The sequence below is a fragment of the Trichogramma pretiosum genome, unplaced genomic scaffold, assembly GCF_000599845.2.
Source record: "Trichogramma pretiosum strain Unisexual culture from Peru unplaced genomic scaffold, Tpre_2.0 scaffold96, whole genome shotgun sequence".
Classification (NCBI taxonomy): domain Eukaryota; kingdom Metazoa; phylum Arthropoda; class Insecta; order Hymenoptera; family Trichogrammatidae; genus Trichogramma; species Trichogramma pretiosum.
The window spans coordinates 366067-384251 of record NW_019640792.1 but is presented as its reverse complement, the minus strand read 5'-3'; the positions used below and the strand labels follow the sequence as shown (position 1 = coordinate 384251).

Sequence of the window (18185 nt, the reverse complement as noted above, 5' to 3'; positions counted from 1 at the left end):
TTGGGGGAAAAAAAAATCCCGCGGTTTAGCTTTCGATGGAAGAAAAAGTATGCCGTGTATCGAAGCGTACACCGGTTTTATGCCTCGGCGGTGACTTGGAGCTTTTTTTTTTTCATTTTGTCACGCGCGGCGCGCGATAACGCCTCGCAACATCCGATATAGCTCAGGGTTATAAAATTACAGATTTTTTTTCGCGTCTATACGCGTGATGTGTGTGTGTCCTGTAATATCGCCACATTTCCGTTCCTCTTTTTTTTTTGTCTTGCTCGCTCTCTTTTTCCTTCTCGCTCGTTTCTGTCGAGTGTGCAGGTCATCAGGTACACATATTAGTACTCGTGAGCTCTTCGAATTTCGGATGATCGAGCAGTTTTTTTTTTTTTTTTTTACAAAAAAAAGGTAGGAAAATGCACGTGCGATTCCTCGCCGAAATTAGCAGAATTGTGAAAGTTAACTATCGTAATGGACACTATACGTCGCGGGAGAGTCTCGGTATCGGCCTCGCGTTTATATGTATAATTTTAACCGCGCTTGGCATTATATTATACGGTATCAAATCCCGAAAATGGACACACCATTAATACGAATCCTGTGTGTAATAAAGCTCGCGAACGAGAGACAAATGCGATGTGAATTACCCTATATGTGTACGTTTATTACCGAACTAATACGCTCTAATTTTCAATAAAATTACTATGTCGCGGTATATACGCGCTGGCGCCTGCGGGGGTAGCAGCGAGCTCTAGCCTTCGTGTATATCCCGGGCAATTTCGAATGCGAAAGGTGCACATCTCGCTCGAATCGCGATTTATATCCTACTCGCGATGTCATACATAATATAAGTAATACGCGCGTGCTGCACACACACACGATGATGAAGAACGAGAAGCGCACGAGGGGGCGAGCTATCTTCCGTTGTGTATTAATATCTGTTACCCGCCCCGAGCTCTTCAATAATTTCACTTGCGCGTCCACTCGCACAAATACGTGCACAGTGTGTATACACCCTCGCAAATCTCTCTATAGTCGTTCCTTCCTTCTTTTTTTTTTAAGTTTGCATCAAATCTCGATCTGATAAGTAGGTATACGTGGGTATATATATTTTATCACCGGGTCACCTAGTATACACATCCGTAGCTTCGAGCTTTGCACGTGTAAACGTATATATGCAGCAACAACAACAACAACAACAACGTGGGTGAGCAATATACGGTATTTTTTTTTTACCAACGACACAACGAATGCATTGTTTATCTCTCTTGCGCGCGAGACCAATGTGTGGACCCCCATAGGCTATACGTATGCAACTACATGGTGTACCACGACGACGACCACGACGATGATGGGAGAATTCCCTGATCTAGATCTAAATCTGCGTTGCTCTCTCTCTCTCCATACACATAGCCTAATGTGTATCTCCTATGTGTATGTGTGTGTGTATGTGTGGGTGAGTAGCCGGAGCGCAAACGAGTTAAAAATAAACCTTTCCAAAGGAGGAATAGACCGAATGTGTGTGTGTAAGTTTTTTAAGTGTCTGCCCGAGAGCTGTTCGCGAGCCGTACGAGTGTTCTGCTTCTGCTGGTTTTGGCCTCTTGGATAGTGTACATTTAGATGGAAAAGCCAGATAACGCCGCGCCAGAGAAACGATTTTTCTCGCGATTTATATACACTTATACAGAAATCTGTGTCTCTCTTGAGTCTCGCGTTGACTTTTTCGGCTGAACACCACTTCTCGCACACAGCGGAACGTTACGCAACGACGTCGCGAGCTTATAAAGACACGCTCGCGGGATTTTGTGTGATTTTGTGTCATGATCGCGATCGCTCGATGTATACTATTGTTATTATCGTACGTGCGACCCTTTTCCCGCGCACACGCCTCGGCGAGACCGAGCATTTTTTTCCTATTATACGCGGATCTATCGCCCTCGCGTGAAAACAGGATCTAGAAGTTACGCGAGCGCGATTTTGTCTTTTGTCGACTACGAGGAGACAATTTATTGACAGCTCGACTCCTTTTTTTTTCCTTCACTTATTTCTGCAAGCAAACATCGCGTCGAACGTTTTTCTCTAGTGTCCAAAACGCCACGCGACATCGTATGGATTAATTTCTTTGGATACGCACTCGTGCCTTTGATGACGCGCGTAGGCGCCTGCAGAGTCAGAATCGCGAAGAGAGCAGTCCCTGTGTGTGGCACGCGGGTACGGTAAAAATATATCTCTCGGATATAACTATTTCTGCTTGCCGCGTCTGGTCTAATGATGTCTGCTGCTCGAACCGAAGAGAGCTGCTGCTGCTCCTAATGTGTGTCACATTTTACGCTCGAGATTACGCACAATGATCATCGTTATACTCGACTGTGGAAAGTAAAATATTATGTTAATCGAAGCCCGCGGAGAACTTCCACCTGATTAATGCCCGTTTCGTTTTTATAAGTCGAAAAACGTGCTCGACGTCAGAGACGTATGTATCCGCGCGCGTGCTAAACTAAAAAGCTTCCTGAAATCTACAAATATATCCTATCTATAATATGCTCTTTGCGATTGATAATTTTTAATTGTACATATCCATTTCTGGCGTGCGCCAGAGTATACAATCTCCCTGAAATTCGATTATTCCATTAATAATTGACGTGTGCGATACACGTATACACAGCAACAGCTGCAGTGGTGATATCGGAAAATGGGATTGCAGCGTGCGCGCGGCGAAGAAAGTTCGCCTGTATACGTACGTTTTGCCGCGTTTTCCATCATCGGGTGTATATATATGGCGCGCGCGATTCGATCGATCATTCCGCGAGCTGCGCGCGCGGTTATCATCCGTCCAATTATCTCGATAGATGAATTCCTCATTAGACGCGCGCGCGCGCACGGCGGTATATGTAAGAAAACTTTCGTTTTGCTAGAAAATTATCGAATACACTTTTATTTTTGGTTTATCGATACGCGTCATATACAGTATGTATACGTATACTCGCACGTGTGCGTGTGCGTCAATATATACGCGAAGTATAATGTTATTCATATAAAAATGAGCCGTGTGTGCGGTGGTGGTGGTTGCTGCTGCTCGTCGGTCTATGTAATAATAAGAGCTCGTTAAGTTGAAAGAAGTACACGCCCGGTACTTGCATAGAATAGGCTTCAATGAGTCGCGAGCCGCCTCGGGCCAAATGTAGGTCTCTCTCTCTTCTCTCTCGCTCTCTGTATCTGCGCGTACACTATAATTAAAGAGGCTATATACGCATTTATATACCACCCGACGACGACGACAACAACAACGATCCACGCGGCCTAAGCATGTCGCCCGCACGCATAAATTCTGGCGTATTTAGGAGGATATAAAGAAAGGATGGAGATAGAGAGAGAAGGTGGACTGCGAGCGGTAAAGGCGCGAAAAGCGCCGTAATAAGCTCGGCAGAAATGCGATCGTTACGAGCGATGACATGGACGGAAAAAAGTCCACCTTATATATTTATATTGTATATCTCGCGTTGCGTTGATATATTTGGAAAGTTCAGGCGCGCGCGCGCTATCGACGTATATCGCGTGGAAAACTCGCGATTACATTTCGTGCGCGAGGGGAAAAGCGCACGATAATTGCATTATATCCCACTACTCTTATATCGAGGCGTTTAAATGAAATCAGGTCACGGCTAAAAGGAATTTCGGATAATTTTGCAGCTGCTGCGCTTAACGAAAGCTCGCTGCTACCAATGCAACGATCTCGATCGCCATGCGTTCAAGTGGAGGCTTTACTCGTATATTAATACGCACAAGTTGACCGTCGACGACAACCGGTCTATTATACGCGTCTCTCGCTCATTGCTCTCTCGTCGATCGCCCCAAGGGCCAGTAGTGGTGCTCGGAAGTACGCGCATAGTCGTCGTGTTTTTCTTCTTCTCTGCTCGCATTTTTTTGTGCCCAAGCTCGCGAGATGCGCGCATAGCGCGCAATAATATATTATATGGTAAGGTGTGGACGCGCGAGGCGATCGTAAACTTGGCACGTCGTGCAATTTGAAATAGACGATCGCGACGAGTGTGTATACGAGTACAAAGTATAATTTTACAAGCTCGACGAGCGTATGGTACTAGAAAAATTAAGAAAAGAAAAATTTGCTCGGAAATGAAGTCGTCGAAAAGTCGCATACGTATTAACCGATAAGAAGTCAAAGCTGGCTCTCTTTGTTTTATTGTTTGTACTTCTTTTTAACACGCGTTACGCATCGATCCTCGATACTCAACTTGCGAACAAAAAAAAAACAGCGAAGCGAAGCTTCGAAGTCGCGTGTATTGTATATTAAAGCAAGCTCGCGCGCGTCATAAATAACGGCTGTGCGTCCGCGCGCGCGTTGAACCGAGAGCGCGCGAGAAAATTTTTGCTCGCGTCCGTGTGTGTGTGTGAGTGCGAGAGATGCTCGCGTTTATATGCGTGTCAAACGAAACTCGACTGACTTCACCGATGATGAAGGAAGTAGGGCGTGATGAGTGCAGTATATTATACGTATGCTGCACGAGCGCCAACGCACCAAGTGCAAACATATTTCGCCATTTTAAGCTCTTCGTCGCGACGATATAATCGCCGATATACGCTTATATAGGGTCGATGCGTGCACGAGCGTGAAATCGAGACAGATATCTCGTGTACTTTGTGCGAGCACACTCGGTGAAAATTGCGGAATCGCACGGAAATTATCGGCTGCGATCGATAAATACCAAAACAGTTCACGCGTACACGCAGGGAAAACGATACGAACGCAGAGATATATATGTGCGAACGGTCGAGTTAACGCGCACACCGATCGCGAAAGCACAAAGGCAGGCCGCGCGCAACAAAGAACTTGCGGGCCGATCTCGCGCGCGTATACCGTGTCTCGCGTACGTTGACTGAAAAATCCTTGGTCATTCGTCGAGTTTCTCGCCTCTCGATCGTGCACCCACTACCGTATACATTTCTGATTTTTTTTCTGCCGAATACAATTTTATTTTCTCCAAAATTATAAAAATAAACACGATGAAACTTCTGGGCTCGGTGCTGATGCCGATCTGCCGCGCGGCTCTCAGCCTGTGCGCGAAAAAGACTTTCTCTGCGCGTATAAACGCAAAGTAAAAAATGCGCGATTGTACGCGTGTGCGTGTGCGGCTTAGGGTTGCGCACGTGCAATTGAATTTTCGCCGTTATATGCGCGAGCGCTCGCCATAGACACCGATATACGTGTATACCGACGATTCCGTTAAGCCGAACGCACACGTGTCTCAATATATTCGCGATTTTAATGGCCATATGTAACTATATAGCAGCATAGAGAGAGAGAGAGAGACCGTAATATATGCACACGCCGCTCGAGCCGAGATTATGCCATCAGCGCAGCTGCAATTTATCGAAACATAATGTTACACATTATATGTATATTTCTTGCCTTTTTGACTGAGAGAAAAACAAGCCCGCGCGTACGTATACATAAGATAGAGCAATTAGTGACGTACAATAATGACGCCCGAGCGCGAGTCATGCTCGTTCGTTGTGTGTATGAATTGGGAGCTGCGCTCTTTATCGAAGCGACGCGTTGAAATGTCCAGGCCCGATTACAAAGCGCGAGAAATGTAAAATACAGTCGTGTGACGATCGTAAGTGTGCCAGCGATCGAGACTCCTATCTTGAAAATTAGAAGTAACAATCGAGTCACTTGTGTGGCGCTTATGTACTTTTAATGTTAGAATGATTTCAGAAAAATTCGGCTATTGAACGTTTCGATAATGACGATATACACCGTTGCTAATTGAACGAATCAACGACTAACTGTTTTTTTTTTCGTCGATACCTCAAGAAAAAGAGTCACGTTCTCGAAGCAAGTATAGTGACAACGAGTCAACCGCGTTAAGATACCTCGAGGACGAAGAACGGAAGAAGAAGAAAAAAATTGCATTCATATGTAAAAGACATCACGTTCCTTTTTCTCTCTTTTTAATTCTTTTTTTTTTTTACAAAAAGAACATTTCGGTCGCGTGCCAAAGTTATAAAATATCTCTCGCGGCGCCCACATCACGTGCCAATGTACACGAAGAGAGGTATTACAAGAAAGAGATGGTGAAAAGAAAAAAAAAGAACAAGTCGAAGAAGGAGAAGGAAGACGCATTCTGCACCAGAGAGGAATTTCTCGGGTGTATGGATGTGTGTGCTGCATGTATGAGTGTGTATATACAAGATATAAAAAGCACGACGACGACGACGACGACGAGCAAGACCGTACATGAAAGGGTCGTGTCGCCAGATCATCGCTCCCGCGCGACACTGCCGCTGTCGTTGCATTCACGAAATAAAGACATATAATATGAAATTGCGCGCCGGCGCTAAAATGTCAAATTTAGCGGATCGACAATTAGCGCACAAAGACGGGTTGCTGCCTGCTGCTGGTTGTACCCTCTGCTTCTGTTCGACATTATTTGTGTGTGTGTTGTGCTCTTTTTTGTTGCGCCAATGTGTCGATGTCATCTTTGAGATTTACTGCTGCTCTCGTAACTCTTTTAAATTGGTCTTTTGTAACAATCAAAAATTCTCTGATTTACGAAGATTAAAAAGCTCTTCGACCGGGCGATTATCTCTACTACAGCAGATGATAATAATAATAGCATTAATAATGTCAAGCGAGAATATTATTAAGTGCCAGATATTATTTGTCGCCGAGCTCTGCGCGAGCATAGAAAAGTACTTTGTTATTGTCGTCGTTATGACCATGTGTTTTGTCTGTCGAGGGTGCCACATAACGGCTCGAGTTTCATTTGTTCATTCACATTGAAACGTGACATTGTTATATTTTCATGCCAAGTAATAGAAACATCCATTGACGATTCTTTCTTCGCTGCTGCTGCGCGAAGCTGCTCGTAATGGTGACAAAAAAAATCCATCGACAAAGTGAGCTTCCATGCAAATCGAATCGATGACGTTTCCTGCGCACGCGAGAATTTATGATTCATTGACCGATGAAACTGCGAGATGAATTTCTGTTTGAATTGCGTTTGAATTTCTGAATTAGAAAAAGAATTGGTAATAAAGAAACCAGATTGAGTCGAATCTTTCTTTGTTTTCAAGCCGAGTGAGCGATTATATCGTGAAAACGTAAAATAACAAAACATCGTCCAGAGCTCAATTTACTCAAATAACTTCTCCTTGTAAAAGATATGATTCGCATCGACTCTTAAGATTGGAAAAATTCATAATTTTTACGCAGCCGTACTGAGATAAAAAATTTTCGATGCTCGTATAAGTTTAAACTGGTTTTCAAACGTCCTTCATTTTCATATTTGAGATCTTGATGAACTTCGTGTCTTTATGCCGCTGCGGTGTAACTTTTCTTCGCGAATGTCCGATGACTTTCATTGCATGCGCGCTCATTTTTTACTCAAAGTATGGCATTTATATGATATGTTTATGAGTTGACTTTATGTACTCTTTCGAGATTCGTTTTATTTTTGAATGAGTTTACTCGAAGGGTATTTCTGAATTTTATGAGCAAAAGTTGTATCTCATTTCAAAACAATCAATTAATCGTAAAAAAAATATTTACTTTGATTATACAAAATTTCGAATTTTTATTTTTCTTTTATATATTATCAAGTATCAATATTTTTGGTTGATCGTACAATCAAAATATAAATTTAAAAATCTGTACATCTTTTTGTTGCGTCTAATTTGAATACATATTTAAAAACTATATTTTTGAATTTAGTATACGAGAAGTTCAACAGAAACAAAATATTAATTCAAACTAACCGTGTTTTTACTTATGAACAATTATTTCTTCTTTTTCACTTATATATTTACATGTAATGGCACTCGCGATCTGGTGGTGAGGGCTGTTACTAATTTTGATTGAAATTTTATACACCTTGCAATTTTCTCCAAAACTAAATCATAGTACTAAAACATTAATTCTCAATTAAAATATTCAAATTTGAGTTAAGGATTATATCTATTTGGTCCAATTTATTTTAACGCAATCATTTAATCATAAAATAATATAAGTTTTGATAATTAAAAAATTTTCTATTTTTATTTTCTTATATTAATTATCAAGTAACGACGATTTAGGTTGATAGTGAATTTTAATTATAATTCAATAGAAAAATGTTATATATTACACCATTATTGAATTTTATGATTAATTCGTTCTTCAATGAAATAAAAATAAAAACGAGTTGAGTTAGCCAAGTGGTAATCAATATACTGTATCAAAATATTTACGTCTGACAAAGTTGCGAAAAATATTGTCATGGCAGTAGTTGGTTATAAGTGTTTTGTTTGTTTTTTTAAATGCAACATGAAATACCAGCTTATTGGATTTTTAGTAGATTTTCTACGAAATTTGTGAACGTATAAATAAGAATTGAGAAAATTGGCCTAATGTCAACAATATACCCAATGAATTTTCAGTTCCGAAACGACACTTGCCCTAACAGATATTTTCATATTTTTAGTATTTATCTAATAATACTCTCGAGATAACAATTCCGGTATTTAAAAATCGACATTTCTTTGAGTTGTCTTATAAACACGTTAGAGCAACGAGATATTAGACGATATAACAAGAAAAAAGGTATATCGATACTTTCTTGAACTTGAAAAAATTCCAACTCGATTCTGACCGATTCATCATTTCTTGACAGTGCAATGTGTCACTTATGTACAGTATGGAGGTACAAGTGATATCTAAAACGAGAATTTTATTTTCATTCGCTTTACCACTAGTGTTTATTCAGCCTTCCATGTATATTATTTGAAATACTTTTAGCCAGTTTCAACTTTTTTTTAGCTACTCTTCTTTTTAGCCAAGCGTTTATTTGAAGAATTTATATTAGTGGAAAGAACAGATACTCAAACTTATCGAATACATCAGTGATCATTGAACTTTGAGTGTTGTATTGACTTTTTTTTAATCTTCTCTGCCGAATGACGAATCCACTGTAAACTTCTTGCTCGACTCTTTATTATTATGCTAATCTTTTAATATGCGCGATGGAATATTCTTCACTGCACACTACATATGAATATTAAAAAGAAAAAAAATTATGACCCTGCGAATTTATAATAACAAGCTGCTCATACCGATGATGATTATACAACGAAAATATATATCATACGCATGCGGCATCGATGGAATGTGCATACGCGCCGTACGAGTTATCATTTTTAATTATTGATTGATTTTAGCAGACACGCACGCACACGCTCAGAGCCACGGGCGCGGGGGCCAGTGTTAATACAGCGGGTGGATAATTATATCGATTTATTAATGAATCCTTGCCGATAGGTACTATAGCGATATCGGCATGCGTGCATCGACTTGTTACACGTGTATACAATATAATATCGATTTATCAAAGAGATGGTGCGGTGCGCGTGTTGTTTATTTTTTGGCGATAAAATCTCGCAGGTGGTTATTCGCGTGTCACGCGAATAGCAAAACGATAAGATTCGTGTGTCGATAGTCGATAGTGGCGATTTTTCTATGTACACGATTACGCGCGGTCGGGTGTTGCGAAACAGTTTCCCAAAAATCTCTGGCGGTACAACGCAACTCGTCGTTAAGAATCATACATTATGCGCCGCTCCAAACAACGTCAGCCTGTGATTATGCCACGAGGATAATTAAGTATGTGTCTGTGCTACTTCAATATATCGCACATTTAATGCGATAGCGCAAGTAGCAAGAAAAGCGGCAGATTCACAGTCGCTCGCGCGGATTTTCCCATAGTGGCGCCAAGGCGCGCGCGTATATTACAACGCGTGTGCGCAATCTTCGCGCGTTTATCGTAAATTCAAACTCTTGGAAAACTCGCGAGAGCCCAAGAAGTGCGCGATGGAAAATTGAGATATCATTTGTAGGCCAAATCTCGGCAGATGTATAATTAAAATATTAATTATTGTTTGCTATTCGTACAAGAGCGTAAGTACAGGTTTTATAAGAAAATTTTGCGCTATTCCATTGTAAACGAGCCATAATAGCGGCAAAGATGAAAAAATACATATATACAAGAACAATGTCGTTGAAAGCCCCTCTTCGTGACTCGGGATCATACTCGTGAAATAGACACTGTAATCACGCAATAAATATATAGTCGCAATGACTTATATGCATTCGATGCGGCAAAAGGACAGAAAAGGAAAATTTATCAGCCTCGGGCGACCAGTAGTAGTCGAGTTAAAAATGAAAATGCGGACCTCGCGACAATAAACCGCGCGTGCGCCTCTTTTTTTCAGAAAATAATTGTTTCTCGTATCTACCCTCTCGGCGTTATATAGTTATTCTCGCGCGTTCCAACATGCAAGAGACGATGATAATCGCGATCGAAAAATCCTGTGTGCTGTGTGACTAATAACAATCGGAAACGGCCGAGAGTCACCGCGATATATAACAATAACAATATCGTAGAGAGAGAGAGAGAGAGAGAGAGAGAAAGAAAGGGAAGAAGACAACGAGTGCACTTTCGATAGGCGCAATGGTCGCGTCTCGTTGTCGTGTATAAACAATTTCACGATGATGATAAATAGGACGAAGTCGGGCCGCCGCCGCCGCCGATCCTCTCTTTCTCTCTCTCCGCGGGCGCAGTTCGCTGTGTGCCGTGTTGTATATGTGCGCACGTTGCACACCGCAAGTATATAGGTATACGAGAGAGAAAGAAGGACGACGACCCTTCGCGAGATCCTTTGTTTCCCACACATATATAGGCTTGCACACATACACACGTGTACTCACATAGACGGGCTGGTATATAGCCGGACCTCACGACACATAATAATACACATTGTACCACGGCGTGTGTCTTTTCTCGTTCTCGTCTCTCTCTCGCTCTCTGTATTAGGCTCTGCTTCAGCCTGTAAGGCTTATAAATATACCGCTACCGATCTCGTTTTGGTGCCTCTTTTATAATTTCCAGCGAGATTTTTTTCCTTTCTTCGCGGCTGCTGCTGTTGTTGCTGCAGCTCTTGCCTATATAATGTGTATACGTATACATACGTGGGTGCTTGCAGCGCCGATGCACACGGCGGGTGGTGCCCATGCTCTGGAGCAGCTTGCGGGCCGCGCGTCTTTTTACATTCGGAAGTCGGACACGCCAGCGCTGCCGTTCGTTGTTGTGGCCGTTGTTGCTGTTGCCGTTGTTGCATTGTGTGTGTGTATGAAATGTCGTGTGCAAACTTGAATTTTTTGTTGAATGTTAAACGCCGCGCGTCTTTGTGTGTGTGCGACGGTGGCCGCGATTTGTGCTGTATTTGTATTGCCATGCGACTTTACTAATATAGGAGTGATTTATTAAGCGAAGCGTACATTATATTATAGTCATGGATTCGAGAAAGTACGTATTATAGGTCGAGTCGTTGAGAAGTGCGTCAATATATATTCGAAAATGGTAAATCAATCGCGGATGACCCTAATTTTTACTTTTATTTTCTCCCTATGCTCTCAAAAATTAGAAATTCGAATATTTATATACTGAATATATGCTAATAATATTTGATCCTTTTTTTTTGTTACAGGTGAGTTTTCTAATTCAGTGAGGCGCCCCCCCGTGCGTTGGCACTTAGCGCCAACAAATATTGGATTTCCAAGAAAGCCATAATTTCACCTGCGCAAGTAGGAAAAAAATCCTTTTCGTATACGATGTAAGTGAAGAAGCTGCCTGACCAGGTGGTGTTTTTTTCTCTCTCTCTCCCCCCTCCCATCTTCGCCATTTGTTTTCCATTTGTCTCGCGCAGGTATGTGTATATGTACGCTCGCCTATACATCCTTTTATATATATTATATATACGTACTAACAAGAGCCTGTAAAATTGTAACAATACCGATCGGAGAGAGAGAGAAAGAGAAAAAGGAGTAAAACAAAAGCAGTTAGCATTGATAGGACCCCGAACATACACATATAGTAATATATATATACGCGAGCATACCTTCTCTCCCTCGCAATATCAAGCGCGAGCGCGAGACTACGCGAAGCTAGGTAGTACACCTTGAACTTGACATTCCAGCTTTGTGTATGTATGCGTGTACACGCTATATATACTGCGCGTTTATATACTCGGGGGCGAGGTATATAGCATACATTCATATGAAATTTTTCGTGCAAAAAAGCACGCGCGCGGCGAGCAAAGTCCCATGGATGCTGCTGCCGCTGCACCCAATCTCTCGCCGTAATCTCTTCTCCGCAGCGCGCTGCAGTGGCGTCGGCGGCGGCGGCGGCAACGCAGGCCTCTCTGCGTATAAATGTGCGCATATACGCTATATTATACTCGCGAAACCAGAGCTTAATATATACTCGTATTTATACTACGGCTCTTATGTATACGTGTTTGTATATAAACGGGAAAAAGAGCAATGTATGTAGCGGAGCGCGCGGCAAAATCTGTGCGCACGAACGGATCGTGCGGTGCTAATATCACTACTGCGCTACTACTTATATCTACTGCAGAAGTGAAGAGAGAGAGAGAGAAGGATTTTTGATATTTGATCGAGATGACGAGCAACGATGATACTGAACTCGCTCGGGGCGTGTTTGTTTTTGGGCGATCGAATTCGTGTATACATGAGAGTGCAAGAAAGTGGAATCAATAATTTAAGTTGACTAAACGAGCGCTCTATAATATAACTATTATGACTTTGCCGCTTGCAGGTTTACACACAATGGTACTCGCCATCTAGTGGCGAAGGCTGCTACTAATCACGATCGGATTAATACACATTTCATGTGACATTTTCGCAAGAACGATTTTCAGATGCAATGCTAAATTTTGTATATAGAGTTAAACTCTTTCGTTTTCGCTTTCATTTTGATGTAAATGTTTATATTTTTCTACATTTTTATGCAGCCTATGTACGGAATTAAATCCGTGCTGGTAAATTAATCCTCAAAGAAGATCCTGTGTAAAAATAAAATATTTATAATACTCAGTATCGATATATTGGTTGAATTTTAAGCACTAACTTTACATTAAATCTGCATCGAATTAAAAAAAAAATTTTATTTACCAGTGTAGGTGTAACGTTTTGCGTACAAAAAGCCAACAGCAGCAGCAGCAGCGACGGCGATCCCTCGCGATACGATCGCGTCGAAATCGAATAAATATAAAAAAAAACGAGAGAGAAAGAATGACTGAAAACCGAGACGACGTTTTGTGTATAATTCGAGAGTCGATCGTCGAGATATTATAATAAGTCGCCGAGGCGCCGCTTCACGAATTTGTAAAGGAATTATTGTTGTTGTCGTTGTCGAATGCGTTCGAAGTAACAAAACGTTCCCTACACACGTTTTTATATTAAAATACACGGGCGCGCGCGCTAAACCGATGCAAAGCGTCTTTGTGGGGGGAAGTCGATTATTATAATACCGCAAGCATATAACGTACGTCGAAAGTCGTGAAAGAGCAGTAAAAACGCGCCCTCACGCCGCGGCGCGCATCTCAAAACCAGCAGCAGCGAAAATCGTGCCTTGCTCGTCGTTTTTCTCTTCCACCTCCTCCTTTTTTTCCAGATTATCATCGTTCTTATTATTATTGCGTTTCCATAAAAAAAAAAAATTGTGCACGTAATGCCGCGCGATCGAAGCTTTTTGTGCCCGGGTGCGTTCGTGCGCGAAACTATACGACTGCGACACACGTGTGCGCGGCGGCGCATTTCTCCGAAAATAACACACACGCACGATCGCGCGCGGGCTGCAACTACTGTATTATACCGCGGCCCATCTAATGTTCGTATCATTTCTCTCCCTCGTATAACGAACGATTTATAAATTCGTGTTGTAATGTTTGTATCCGCGCGCGCACACACACGAATACATGCGCGGACGAAGCGTGACTCATCGCCTATACACACTGCAGCTCGTGCAAACGCATACGTTATAATACGCGTGTTGCTATGCTCCGGCTCTGCTGCTCTCTGAATCGCGCGTAATTCATCGTACATGCAGCACACACACAGCAAGGCCTGCGGTACTGCTGCTCACGACGACGACGATGATGATGATGATGATGATGATGATGATTGACCTCTCTCTTTCTCACTCACTCGCTTATATTCGCACAGCACAACACACTGCTATGCGCGCGGGGCGCGCGGCTCTCTTTTCCTCCGCTCCGAGTCTTATTGCCCGTTTCAGTTGGTCGGCTATCAGGCTACGCTACGGACGTGCCGCATTTCGTGTTATCCCTATCCTGCGTGCCGTACTGCCTGTATACGCGCGCGGAGTATATAGTGAACAAAAAAATTTAAATCTCGGTGGGGCCTGCCTGCCTGCCTGCCTGCCTGCTGTGTCACTTGTGCGCTGAGTGTTTGGACATATAATACACACAGTAGAAAGTGTATGTATAAAATAATCGTCAGCAACTCTCGACACTGACCGAATACGCGCACACATATACGTATCGAATGTTGAGTGAATATGTGTATAAAAACGAGACGAGCAGATAAAGTTGTTATAGAATTTTCGATAAGAGCTTTACCGTGCACACCTTTATACTCGCGTGAAAAGTACGCGGACTAGCTTGTGTTATCGTGCAGGCCAAGGTATCAGCTGTCTCCCGAACCCATAATCGGAACTGCGGACGTATCTCTCATTGGCGCTTAGATTTTTCAGCTGCACACACACACACACACACACACACACGTTTTCGTATTATTATTATTTTGTGTGTACATGTCGACTCCCGAGGTTGTAGCGCATTAAAATACTCGGAAGAACGTACACACATACTAAGATATTTAATACGTGACTGTATGGGCTGCATCGCAACGGCGAAAAATAATAAAAAAGAAGGAAAGAGATGAACGAGAGAGAGGAGAGATGACAGTGACTTCGACGACGACAATGATGTTATAGCCAGCATCGCGACGGCGATGATTCACGCGCGCTCGGCACATACATACATCGCGGCCAATACAGCGAGTAGCGAGCTTACGGAACTCGCGGCATAGTATATACATTCATACGTACACATAGTATATAGTGGTTTATATCGCTTATTATACGTCAGTACACCAGCGGCAGTCGATCACGAGAGTCGGCGAACGAAACAACGTTCGCGCTATACCGCACTTTTATATGCTATGATAATGTGATAATACGTTTATGTGCACACAGCTTCGATCGTGTCCGGTTGTGGACGATGAAAGAATAATATTTTGACACTGTGTTTACGTTTTACTCTCTCCTTCTGCTGTCGAGTGTGCAGTGTGTCTGTGCAGCGCGAGTATCAAAGCGTTGAGTTTACGTGCATTTATCGAAGGATACTACTATGTACAGTGGCGTTTTTCGTTGCTAACGCGAAATTTCGCTCTCTCTCGACCAAAAGGAGCAACAAGTGGTTCTGTGCTGTGGCCGTGTGCTCGTGTTGTACGTGTGTACATAATATTATATAGTTTCTCGGTGCACACAGGAGGAGGCTGCCGTATAATAATAGCAACGAGCGTGCATGCAAATTAACGCGCAGCACCTCGAGAAGCAGCTCGACGAGATTTTCTTATCTGCAGCTCCGCGGTGTAAATAATTGAAGGATAAAAAAAGAAGTAAGTCGAGAGTACGTGCGAGAAAGTTTGGATGAAAATAATAATAAAGACCTCCCCTACTTACGCCTGTGTTTATATTATATATGCGTTATATGAGCCAAGGAGCCCCCTCGCGTGTTCGTCTGCGCTTTAATACTTATATCGTGCATATATATTTTACTCTCGTTGCATTACAATGCAGACGACTACGACGACGACGACGACGACGACGACGTCGAGGCACACAGGAAGTATTTGAGCGATTACAAGTACTGCTGTATATATATACCTACTCCGTATAGATATATTGGAGCGGGCGCACACGCGTTACACAATAACCTGCTGCAGCTATTATGTGTGGTAAGAGGTGGCATCGACGTCGTCCGAATGATCCCTGAGCGGCGCGACACTCCGTCGTATACGAGAGTTGCTCAATCCTCGGCGGCAGCTCTAATGGTCGCGAGAAGTCAACGTTATATGTATAGCACGCAGACACAACAAAAAAAGAAACCTCTACTTTATTTTATATATGTGTATACGTAGTTTTGAATTGTTTCAAGGCAATGTTACGCGCGCGCACACAGACGGTATATAAATATATTGGATGTACACTCGGCGGCGAGATTTCTGGCATATATTAAAAAACCGTTTGAAAATTATTATTTCGTTCAAGGCCGGTATACATGCATTGCCAATTAGAATTTTTCGTTCTAGAACTATATACTTTGGAAAAAATCTGCGTTACTTATTACAAGTGTATAATGTATATACCACCACTCACGGCGATACGATCTCTGATAAGCGTACGACGACGAGTGTCCACACTCTTTAGCTTTATTTTATTTTATTTTTTATTTTTCGTGTATGTAAACAGAATCGCGCGACGTGCAAATATCAAGTTCTTTTTCGTGCATCGCCAACAGAGAGATATATCATCAAACCGAAGCTGCATTCGCGCACGCAGATATAACTCCAGAGTCGTCGTCGTCGTCGTCGACGTCGTTCTGGTTTCGTAACCTGAATACATCTGTTTTTTTTTCACCTTTTCTTTTTTTTCGGAATAGCGATTTTTCCATTACGCAGATAACGCGTGTATCGAGGCAAATCTCGTGCCGCGTGTAATAGGCGAAGAAGCGGAGGCGTTCTATCTCTCTTCGCGATTACGCAATCCGCTTAATAATACGATAATATCTAAACACGAAAGAAAAAAAATCATACCGATAGTGAAAACACTGTTTATATACCACACAAAGTACACATAACGCAGGAGAAGAGTTGAAAAAAAGCTCGTGCTAACATCTCGTTTTACTCCAATCGTGCAGTTGCTTCTTTTTTTTTTTTCTACAATCGCTCGAAAAAGTCGTCATCACGCAGTTGGTATAATTTGTCTCTTTCTGCGGTATCGCTATCTAATGTCACTCTTTTTGTCTCTCCCTCTCATTATCGTGACTCATCCGCGTTAGCTTGCAAATGTGCAGTAGCAACAATAGAAACGACGACGACGTACAAAAAAGTCCCCCGGCAAAAGGAGAGACGAATTTTCGTACCGTTTAATAACGTTTTTTCCATTCTTCGATTATTATTATTATTTTTTTGTTAGTTTTCTTAAAATATTCATGCCGCGCGGTGCAGTACATCGCCTCGTACGTCTCGCGATATATATTGCTAAAAAGGACTGCGAGGCACGCGCGCGGTGCGCAGCGAGCTATTACAAAGAAACTGCATAAATCAACGTAAAAGCCCGGTTTTCTGCTCTGTTATGGACGCGGTGGTTGCTGCTGCTGCTGCTTGTGTCGCGTCTTCCTTCTTCGTGCGGCGCGCCACGGAAAAGCTCGTTAATCAGGAAGCCGTTCGCATAGAAAGAGAGAGAGAAAGAGAGCTAGGCGATCGACCACCGTGTTAGCCGACGACGACGACGATGCTAATGTAGTAGCTCGACGACTAATATACACGCACCCGACTTGCGAGCTACTATACTTGAAAATTATGTATCGGAGATTTTGATGCCTTCGCGCGCCGTGAATTATCAAACTCGTATGTACATTATGTATTAGGATCGGTAAATGAATTAGTGATCGTGCTTATATTTTTGACGTTTTGTTCTCTTTTTTTTTTGCCGTTGTCACTGGGTAAGACAAATTAGAAATATATCACGGACGCGGTGACGAGTGCCGGTAGCTATGTGTAACGGAAATGACATGTAACAAGGATTCTCGCAGCGCCGCGCGACATATTCCGAGGATGATTTGTGTTCTCTCTCTCTCTCTCTTTCTCCGCAGGATGTATGCTCGCTCGCTCGACCACACGACGATGAGTAATGAAAAAAGCAAAAAAAAAAAAAAATACATATCGCCAATATATATACGCACGAACACACGCGGTAGACACATTTATTCGTTGGCAAAAAGCTCGATCGCGAGACTCGTTGGTAGTGGTACGACTCTCGAGACGCAGTGATCCGGCGCGCGGCGTCTATACCTTAAAAGGGTTGTCTCATCCTATTTAGCTTGCGATTCTCACGAACTTACAAACCCGCCAGACAACGACGACGACCACAACGGCAGTATGCAGAGCCGCGCACATACACACATGCATGCATGCATGCATACAGCTGAGAGGAAGAAAATACTGGAGCTCGTATATATATGCGTGAGTGTGT

At 42.6% G+C, this 18185-nt stretch overlaps 1 protein-coding gene across 3 annotated transcripts in view; it reads left to right on the top strand.

The window, feature by feature from the left end:
• Positions 1 to 18185, top strand: part of LOC106655658 (histone-lysine N-methyltransferase, H3 lysine-79 specific-like) — a 62225-nt gene that overhangs the window by 16673 nt on the left and 27367 nt on the right. Inside the window, exon 1 of one of the 3 annotated variants that reach the window (XM_014376163.2) lies at positions 14889 to 15547. The exons of the other annotated variants lie outside the window; for them this stretch is intronic. The gene's annotated coding sequence lies outside the window, so the exon portion shown is untranslated. Of the gene's footprint in view, positions 1 to 14888; positions 15548 to 18185 lie in introns of those variants that run through there. 3 annotated transcript variants of the gene reach the window in all.